This window comes from Octopus sinensis, linkage group LG3 (genome assembly GCF_006345805.1).
Source record: "Octopus sinensis linkage group LG3, ASM634580v1, whole genome shotgun sequence".
Classification (NCBI taxonomy): Eukaryota; Metazoa; Mollusca; class Cephalopoda; order Octopoda; family Octopodidae; genus Octopus; species Octopus sinensis.
Window position 1 is genome coordinate 43,470,338 of NC_042999.1, and position 10,932 is coordinate 43,481,269.

Here is a 10,932-nt window from a genome sequence, read left to right on the forward strand (position 1 = left end):
ATAGAGTCTAATACTCTATAGTCAGTTTCTTCTTTATTTATCTTCTGCCGTGACTACATGCAGTCGTTTTTGTCCTGAACCAGCTTGTACCTATATTTTACGGGCTTACTCGCGGCACTTATCTGTCACGATTCCCACTGCCTCGCCCTAACCAGTGAAATTTTTAGTATAATCCCAATTATTTTACCTCAGAACCAGAAATACTGTCCAAATTCCTCTATAGGCGTCAATTTACAAAGGTTTAGACAGAACATCGCCTGCACTTCAGGTTAGTCTGGTAGGACCTCCAAAAGTCAAGAGGTCTGATCCTCATATAATTTATTTTTATCTTAATGTCAACACGGATGTGCGTATAACAGTGCGTGTGTATATATATATATATATATCTGTCTAAATAACGATGTGAACCACTAAGGCCATAGCGCATATTTACTTTTCACTAAAAGCGTGTATCGACCACTTTGCAAAGAGTATTTATTTGTGTATATAGTTATATATAAGTATATAAAATTGTGTGTGTACCTAAAATAAAATGATGTGACGAAGCGGTATCGTGTCATATTATTTATATTTATAAAGTGATTAACGTCACAAATGTTTTTCACATGTTCAACAATAAATAAGCCAGATACCAAATGAGGAAAATAAAATAAAGAAGTTCGGGACTATTAGGTACATAAAGTATTGTTATGATTACCGTTATTATATTTACTATCGTGTACTACGTTAGAAAATTAGCTGAAGATGAAAATAATTCGGATATCCAAGTTTAACTCTTTGTTTTTGTTATTCTTTGAATTTTTCTTCGATTTACAATATTCAATAATTTCATAGCCTGCTCCAACATTTTAACGATTTATTTAGACCTTGAATAATAAACACGAGATTTAATTTTGTGAGAACAACAAAACAAAACGAAAAGAACGACGGTTGTTGTTGCGAATAGTTCTGATATGAGACCTTAGCAAAACACGATCCAAAACGTCTCCCCCTTCACGCAAACATTACACGTACGATGTTATTTTTTTAAAGAAGGGATAAATGGTTTCGTCATCGGACAATATTATGTCACTAGAATTTTGTATCTCACTCGACTGATTACAACCAATGTTGTAAGAGAAATAAATCGAAGGGTGATTTTTTTTTCCTTGAGTATAAACAAACAGTTCAGTTACATAAACACGAGATAGACAGAGACAGGAAAAACGTGAAAAGGAAAAATAAAATGTGTCATTTAGCTTTTTTATAACAGCTTTTTGTTCTGTCCGAGAGTAGAGGGAGGTTTTACTCCTGCTCCCCACTACATCAACTGCCACGTGCATACATATGATCGGCAGAATAGGAAAGGCCAAGACTGATGCCGAAATCAGCAGATAAATTAACCCCCCACACCATCATTGAACTACATCAGTAAGGCACACACCACAACCCTTGCTCTGCGATTACAGCTTATTTTCAAGGTACGATTAAATGCATTTGGAACAATCTACTCATCGCAAATAGGAACGTGTTTACTAATAAAATGAATAAATAAGACGAACAAGGACGGGTTTGTGTGCGTATATACACATATACATACATAGATGCGCTAGTGATTTTGTGCGAATTTGTTATTGTACAACAATCAGGTCATAAACAACAATTCGACGAAATTCTAAACAATATTTTTCTCTTCACATTTCGATTTAATTATTAGACTAGCTAGAAAAATTTATTTTATGACAATAAATGCTGTGTTTTCGTAGAAAAAAAAAAGAAAATGTAGAGGGAATGAGAGAAAGAAATTGCTTAAAAATCAAAGACAGCTTCAACGACACCGACATGGCAGTCTCGAAGAGTCGGGAGGACACAGTGACACACAAAAATACAGACGGCTTGTTTATAAGGAGGGGGCAAAAAGCTGCGAATGATTGTACGTGTGTGTGTATGAGAAGTGGAACGAATAAATATAATGAAGACGACATCGACCATATATATATATATTTGGGATAGGGAGATATTTATCAGTCGTTCTAACTTAAAATAAACCGACCGAGATAAAAAGTTCACAACAGGGTTGTTTCATGTAAAACAATGTAATTAGATACACGTTCTGTTTAATACAAAAGCCATTTTAAAAATGTTTTAAGAAGACGGGAAATAATAAACGAACGAAAAAACAATGAGATAACCAAAGTCGGCCTAATAATATTTTCGCGGGAACTTAGGCTGTAGACATTTAATTTCAAAGTCAGACTGAGCGCACCTTGGACAGTAGTCGACCTCCACAATACTTATAAAGACAACTCCAGTCCAAAACAGCAGCCACCATGTAATAACAGCGAACAGAAATTTGTACGGAATCTTTAAAGAAAGGCCATAACTAACAGATGAACTTACCTAGCTTTCCTTATTTACAAAAATGAGAATGTTTTTCTTGACCTAATATTCTCTCGGAATGGTCCGAATCTCCTCCACCTCGCCGTGCCGCACTTACATTCACCATTCGATTTCACCGGAAGTTTGCAACGAGACCACGTGATTACGCCCTTTCATTAGATACGAAACACGCACTGCCTTAACTCCCTTCTCTCCAAATGAGCAACAATGTTCCACAACATCATCTGTTGTAGTTTTGTTCTTTTTTTCCTCTCTCTCTCTCTCACTTTCTCTATAATTGCATTCAACTTTTCAACTTCTTTCTCAAAATAAAATGACAAAATGCACATAGATATTATATGGTGTTATTTAAATTATTTATACCTAATTTTTCGTTCTACAGCATGATAATCTAGATAAACATAGTGGTTAATTATTTTGCAAAATAATAATTTTTTTTTAAATATTTAATTATATTGAAAACCATTTGATAATATGGATATATTCGATAATATTACGAATTATAAAAATTATATGCAGTTCAAACAAACATTTTCGAAGAAGTGTTAGTGTTTTAATTCAACAAGCTACTTTTAAATTTAAATTTAATAAAATTGTAAAGATGAGAGCTAATTTATTTATATATCTCTTACTGTCTTATTTCGGAGCAAAATAACTCTTTTAGCCAAATCAAAACCGCCACAACATTCCATCTAAACGTTCTTATTATGTGACTTGAACTCGAAAATTAAAATACTGTTTACTTGCTTCAGGTAAAAGTTTTCTCTAATATTTATTAAGTTTTTGAAAAACGAAATTTACTTCATGTCACTCGCCCATTCTCTCCTGCATAGTTCAGTTGATAGAGAAACAGGCGTGAGTATTCTATCTTATTTGTGGACATATATTTATTCTCCTTTAAACTCGTTATAAACAAAATCTTATTTACGACATGCTTATATATGCTCAGTGTTTACATAGCGGGATGAGTTCTTTTGACCTCATATAATCAGCAGAAGTCAATACAAATACACGTGTATAATTTGTGCTGAAAGTTTTCAATTTTCAACAGTAAACTAAAGGGTCTCTAAGCTAGTGGTTTTCAACCTTTTTAATATCCAAGCCACTCCCAAAGCTCACTTTTTTGGAGGAGCCGCAATTATATTTATAGAGGGAAGAGCGTCGAGGGCTGTCAGAAGGATGCATAAAGGCTGCTTAAAGCCTTGTAAGCCGCAGTTGAGAACTGCTGCTGTAAGCAGTCGCTCGACCTGCTAGAAATAGCAGCTAAATTAGCCTGAAATCACACTTACTGAAAAGAAAAACAAATGACGCAATAGACAATATCAACACAAAACACTCTTTAAAATAGTGTGGTTAGCTGAAATGACCATCCAAACTGCTTTTATCAGTTGAGAAGGAAACACCCGTAACTTTTACAGAACCTACGAGACAGAGAGAAGAGAGGTATCAGCTTAGTGTAGATATGACCTGAATGCTTAGAACAGATAGGACTTTCACAAGGTGCCAAGACTTTGGTGTTATATCAAGAGATGGATTCAGTCCACCATGGTAAGATTTTAACAAAGAACACAAAATGTCTGAACAAGTACCTCCAGGCATCCAGTCCAATATCCATAATCCCACCAATCAACCTCTCTTCATGTGTACTTTTTTATGGACTCTGAAAGGATGAATGGCAAAGCTGACCTCAGCACAATGACATAGGTAGATTGTGTGGGCCACCTGGGCAGCACTTGAGTTATACCTTCTCATCCCCTTGAGTTCTCTAAGCCTTATACAACAAACCCAAAAGTGCCACACCCTTAAAAGCATCACCCAGAGTGGACAACTCCCTCACCTCCTAACAGCTTTTCCAATGCACCTCCTAAAATGCATACCATAATTTAATTTAGTTTTTATTTAGCAGGGGTTGTATATACTCTTTTACTTGTTTCAGTCATTTGACTGCGGCCATGCTGGAGCACCGCCTTTAGTCGATCAAATTGACCCCGGGGCTTATTCTTTGTAAGCCGAGTACTTATTCTATCGGTCTCTTTTTGCCGAACCGCTAAGTGATGGGGACGTAAACACACCAGCATCGGTTGTCAAGCAATGCTAGGGGGACAAACACAGACACACAAACACACACACATACATACATATATATATATATATATATATATATATATATATATATATATATATATATATATATATATATACATATATACGACAGGCTTCTTTCAGTTTCCGTCTACCAAATCCACTCACATGGCATTGGTCGGCCCGGGGCTATAGCAGAAGACACTTGCCCAAGATGCCACGCAGTGGGACTGAACCCGCAACCGTGTGGTTGGTTAGCAAGCTACTTACCACACAGCCATCTGTAATTATATTCTAAAATTGGGTCATAAATTTGTAATACACTCCTTTTTATATTTGTTTCAGTGTCTCATTCTTCAAGAAACAAAAGAGGGCAACAGCTGTGCTGAAGGCACCTATTAAGGTAGAAACATGTATCAACAGCTGTCCTCTTGTCTCTAGACAGTCAAAAGTTTTTTTTCTACTTCTTTTTCATTTGGAACTGATCCCATCTGCTACGAAGTTATTGTTTTACCTTCTCTGGAAGAAGAGCTAATTTCATTGAATCAGGAATTTATCTTGTAGAGTAATTTAATACACACTGAGTTATTTCTCTCAATTAATTTTCATTTTATATACTCTCTCTCTTTTACTTGTTTCAGTCATCTGACTGCGGCCATGCCGGAGCACCGCCTTTAGTCAAGCAAATCGACCCCAGGACTTATACTTTGGCAGCCTAGTACTTATTCTATCGGTCTCTTTTGCCGAACCGCTAAGTTACGGGGAGGTAAACACACCACCATTGGTTGTCAAGCGATGTTGGGTGGACAAACACAGACACGCAAACATACACACACACACATATATATATATACATATATACGACAGGTTTTTTTCAGTTTCCGTCTACCAAATCCACTCACAAGGTTCTGGTCGGCCCGAGGCTATAGTAGAAGACACTTGCCCAAGATGCCACGCAGTGGGAATGTACCCAGATCCCAGTAGTTGGTAAGCAAGCTACTTACTACACAGCCACTCCTACGCCTATATATATATAAATGTCATCATCATCATCATCATTTCACATCCAGTTTCCATGCTGGCATGAGTTGGACAGCTGGACAGGAGCTGCCCAGGCTTCATGTCTGTTTTGGCATGGTTTTTATAGCTGGATGCCCTTCCTAATGCCAAACACTTTACAGAGTGTACTGGGCACTTTTACACAGGACTGACATGGGTGCTCTTACATGGCACCAGCATAGGTTCCTTTTATATGGCACCAGCACCTATATATATATATATATATATATTATATATATATATAATATATATATATTATATATATATATATATTATATATATATATATATTAGGAAGGGCATGTAGCTGTAGAAACTCTGCCAGATCAAGATTGGAGCCTGGTGCAACCATCTAGTTCGCCAGTCCTCAGTCAAATCGTCATACGCATGCTAGCATGGAAAGCGGACGTTAAACAATGATGATATATATAAGTACACTCCGTTAAGGCATCCATCCATAGAAACCAGGCCAAAACAAATAACAGAGTCGGGTGCAGTCCTCTGGCAAGCCAGTGGACTGCACCAAACTCTGTTGTCTGTTTGACTGCACTTTGTTAAACCATCCAACCCATGGCAGCATGGAAAGCATATACTAAATGATGATACAGCGTGGGTGTCTTTTAAGTGGCACCCGCACTGCAATCAACTCTGCAGTGGAGGATGGGTTTTCTTGAATACAGCAAGGCCCCAGATATCTCATTCCTATAGCCATCTCTTTCATAACGTTCAGTGTATTGAGATCAACATTCAATAATTCAGCTCATAGTGCCACCTGCATGGTGTCCATGACCAAAGAGGAGATAACTACATCAAAATGCTTGCATCTCACGGTCTGGGTAGGTGGTGCTACCAGCTGATATAGGTGTATACACACCATTTGTCAACAAACGGATATATTTTCCATGACACAATGCAGTGAGTAGCTTGTTCACCTGTTCAAATGTGCCTCAAGCATATTCGGACTGATAATACCATTACTATTTTACTTATCACTGCTTAGCTCTCCCCTCTCTGTAATTCAATACTTTGTCTCACCCAGGTAACTTGTGAGATTCAAATGATCAGACACATATAGCCTCCTGCCATTTGTGTCAAGGAAGTTACCTATACAGCTAAGTGCTTTATAGGTGCAAAACCAACAGTCACTCTCTGACCAGGCGCAACAAACAGTCTTCTAGATATGTGTATATGTATGTATGTATATGTTTATGAATTTGTGTTGCAAGATTCTTGATATGAAAGCGTGTGTTGAAACAGATATTGTATTTCAGGATACTCTCATTTTACTCTTTTACTTGTTTCAGTCATTTGACTGTGGCCATGCTGGAGCACCGCTTTTAGTTGAGCAAATCAACCCCAGGACTTATTCTTTGGAAGCCTAGTACTTATTCTATCGGTCTCTTTGCTGAACCGCTATGTTACGGGGACATAAACACAGCAGTATCGGTTGTGAAGTGATGTTGGGGGGACAAACACAGACACACAAACATATACACAAACATACATATATATATATACATATATACGACGGGCTTCTTTCAGTTTCCGTCTGCCAAATCTACTCACATAGCTTTGGTTGGCCCGAGGCTATAGTAGAAGACACTTGTCCAAGTTGCCATGCAGTCGGACTGAATCCGGAACCATGTGGTTGGTAAGCAAGCTACTTATCACACAGCCACTCTTTTTTTTTTTTTTTTCCCAAATAGATACATGGATTATATATTCATTCTTCATTCATTTACTATTGTTCTTATTTTAACTCATGTCCATTGGCCAGAAATCTTTTGTCACACATCTGTGACCTCTCCAGTGACCATTTCCATTTTCAAATGTGCTCCTGCTCAACTTAGTCCATTTCTGGCCAATGGACATGAGTTAAAATAAGAACAGTAATAAACGAGTGAAGAATGAATATGTAGTGCATGTGCTTATTTCGAAAAAAAAAAATGACCATCCCAAAAGACATGTATATATATGTGTGTATGTATGTGTGTGTGTGTGTGTGCATATATATATATATATATATATATATATATATATATATATATATATATATATATATATATAAGGATACAAATATTCTTTTAAAAAAACTTTTCTTTAATTTTTCTAAATTTAATTTTTTAATTGTTACAGTTGAAAACAGTTGAAAAGGTCTCAAAAGACCAAAACGAGTACTGAAATGTTCTTTATAAAATTATTTTAGCATTTTCTATCTTGACTTGTTTTTTCATATATATATATAATATAATATATATATATATAATATATATATATATATATATTATATATATATACATATATATGCATATATATACATATATGTATGTATATATATTCATATATACATATGCGTGTATATATATGTATGTCTACATGTATGTGTGCGTGTGTGTGTGTGTGTTTATATATATATATATATATATATATATATATATATATATATATATATATATAATGAGAAAACTAGGGATAGATGAATGGTTAGTGAGAGCTGTGCGGGCCATGTATAGGGACGCCGCTAGTAGGGTGAGGGTTGGAAATGAGTACAGTGAAGAATTCCGGGTAGAGGTAGGGGTCCACCAAGGCTCAGTACTCAGCCCCCTCCTATTTATCATAGTCCTCCAGGCAATAACGGAGGAATTCAAGACAGGATGCCCTTGGGAGCTCCTCTATGCTGATGACCTTGCTCTAATTGCTGAGTCGCTATCAGAACTGGAGGAGAAGTTTCAGGTGTGGAAACAAGGATTAGAATCGAAGGGCCTCAGAGTCAATCTAGCTAAAACCAAAGTCGTAATCAGTAGGAAGGTAGACAAATCACAAACACCTTCAGGTAGATGGCCCTGCTCGATCTGTAGAAAAGGTGTAGTAGAAACTCTATAAGATGCACCAAGTGTAAGCTATGGACACATAAGAGATGCAGCAATGTCAAAGGAAGGCTAACTAGGAAGATGGTTTTTGTATGTGGCAGATGCTCAGGAACAATAAACACTGAAAATGCTCTGAGACCAACTTCCGTCACTTTCCAGGGAGAAAAACTAGAAATAGTTGATAGTTTCCGTTACCTAGGTGACCAAGTCAGCAGCGGGGGTGGGTGTGCTGAAAGTGTAACTGCTAGAGTAAGAATAGCTTGGGCAAAGTTCAGAGAGCTCTTACCTCTGCTGGTGACAAAAGGCCTCTCGCACAGAGTGAAAGGCAGACTGTATGATGCGTGTGTACGAACAGCCATGCTACATGGCAGTGAAACATGGGCCGTGACTGCTGAGGATATGCGTAAGCTCGCTAGAAATGAAGCCAGTATGCTCCGATGGATGTGTAATGCCGGTACTCACTCTCGGCAGAGTGTAAGTACCTTGAGAGAAAAGCTGGACCTAAGAAGCATCAGTTGTGGTGTGCAAGAGAGACGTTTGCGCTGGTATGGTCATGTGGCGAGAATGGATGAAGATAGTTGTGTGAAAAAGTGCCACACCCTAGCGGTTGAGGGAACCTGTGGAAGAGGCAGACCCAGGAAAACCTGGGACGAGGTGGTGAAGCACGACCTTCGAACTTTAGGTCTCACTGAGGAAATGACTAGAGACCGAGACCTCTGGAAGTGTGCTGTGCGCGAGAAGACCCGGCAGGACAAGTGAGTCCACAACCCGTGGCCTTCTACATGGGATGGAGCCAGCCTACGTATGCATACCTTCCCTTCTTGGGACACAAAACTCTACTTGTGAAGACGTGTTGAGGCAAGTGAGGATCAGAATCGAAATCGATCAATGGAAATTGCGGATGTGCTACCAGTGCCGGTGGCATGTCGAAACTCTGCTTGTGAAGACCCATTGAGGCAAGTGAGGATCAGAATCGAAATCGATCAATGGAAATTGCAGATGTGTTACCAGTGCCGGTGGCATGTAAGAGAACTTTCCGTTTCGCGACCGTTGCCAGCACCGCCCCGTTTCGTGTCCGTTGCCAGCCTCGCCTGGCCCTCGTGCCGGTGGCACATAAAAAGCACCATCCGTTCGTGGCCGTTTGCCAGCTCTGTCTGGCACCAGTGCGGGTGGCACGTAAAAAGCACCCACTACACTCACGGAGTGGTTGGCGTTAGGAAGGGCATCCAGCCGTAGAAACACTGCCAGATTTGACTGGGCCTGATGAAGCCTTCTGGCTTCACAGACCCCAGTAGAACCGTCCAACCCATGCTAGCATGGAAAACGGACGCTAAATGATGATGATGATGATGATGATATATATATATATAGATAGATAGATAGATAGATAGATATAAACACATATCTATATATATATATATATATATATTTGTATGTATGTATATATGTACATATGTATGTTTGTATATTTATATACATATATTTAAAGGTAAGATCCAGGGATCCAAGTGTAGGAAGTTAGTAAGCTTCAAGTAGTTCATGGCAGGTAGTGAAAACAAAATGTGCATTGTGGATGCTCAGGAACAATAACAATTTATTGGCATTGAAGGTTATACATTTTTTCCCATATCAAAATTCAAAGGAAATTTGATAAGCTGAAAATTTCTGTTTAGCTCATGGTTAGCAACTAGAGTTGCAAAGAAAGCAAATAAAAGTCCAAATTGAGGAAGTAGAACAGGTAAAATTTAGGCTACATATGTTTCTTAGCTAGCTGATTCTCTGATGTACTAATTATTCAATGAGAGGTGCTCAGCTAAGCTAGTCAGCAAGCCAGGAATACCTTAATTCAAGAAGGTTGCATTGTTTGGAAATTCAAAGTTAACATATCACAGATCTGAATTAAACTGAGTAATGAATCTGGAAGAGCAAAATATATTTTCTTTACTTTGTGATCTCTTTATTTTCTCCATTTTGCATGTGGGAGTGTTTGAGTGAACACATCTGTCCATGCACACCTTACTCCTTGTTTGTTCTATTTCTTCAAACCTTTCTTTTTATTTTTATTTTGTTCTTCCAGCTTCACCACTCATTTTAACTCAGATCTGTGGTGAGTTAACTTGCAATTCCTGAACAACAATGCAACCGTCATGCAATTGCAATTAAGGTATTCTCTGCTTGGTGAATAGCTTGGCCGAGTACTCCTCATTGAATAATTATAATATCAGAGGATCAGCAAGCTGAGAAACATATGTAGCCTTAATTTTACCTGATCCACTTGCTCAGTTTGGAAAAGATGAAGACAGGTGAGGGAACAACAAGTAGGATTTATTTAGTAAATAAATAAATAAATTGACATAATATAATGTCTAAAAGTTGATGAACTACCTATTGATCCACTCCATTTTCTTATTGCTCTATAAATTAATGGTAAAATATCTCTTTACCCTCACACATCTAGTACACTCGGTAATGTAATTGCAATGCAATAAAAAACACGTGTGTATTAATAATTGGGTATTCTACCAGCAGTGTATTGGATAGAT

At 37.8% G+C, this 10,932-nt stretch overlaps 1 protein-coding gene across 2 annotated transcripts in view; it reads right to left on the bottom strand.

Moving 5' to 3' along the window:
• LOC115209221 (forkhead box protein N3) overlaps positions 1-2,540 on the bottom strand; it is a 418,284-nt gene extending 415,744 nt beyond the window's left edge. The window contains exon 1 of one of the 2 annotated variants that reach the window (XM_036500948.1): positions 2,380-2,540. The gene's annotated coding sequence lies outside the window, so the exon portion shown is untranslated. The remainder of the gene's footprint in view (positions 1-2,379) is intronic. The other variant, XM_029777488.2, reaches the window with a different exon arrangement.
• Between the last annotated feature and the right edge of the window lie 8,392 nt (positions 2,541-10,932).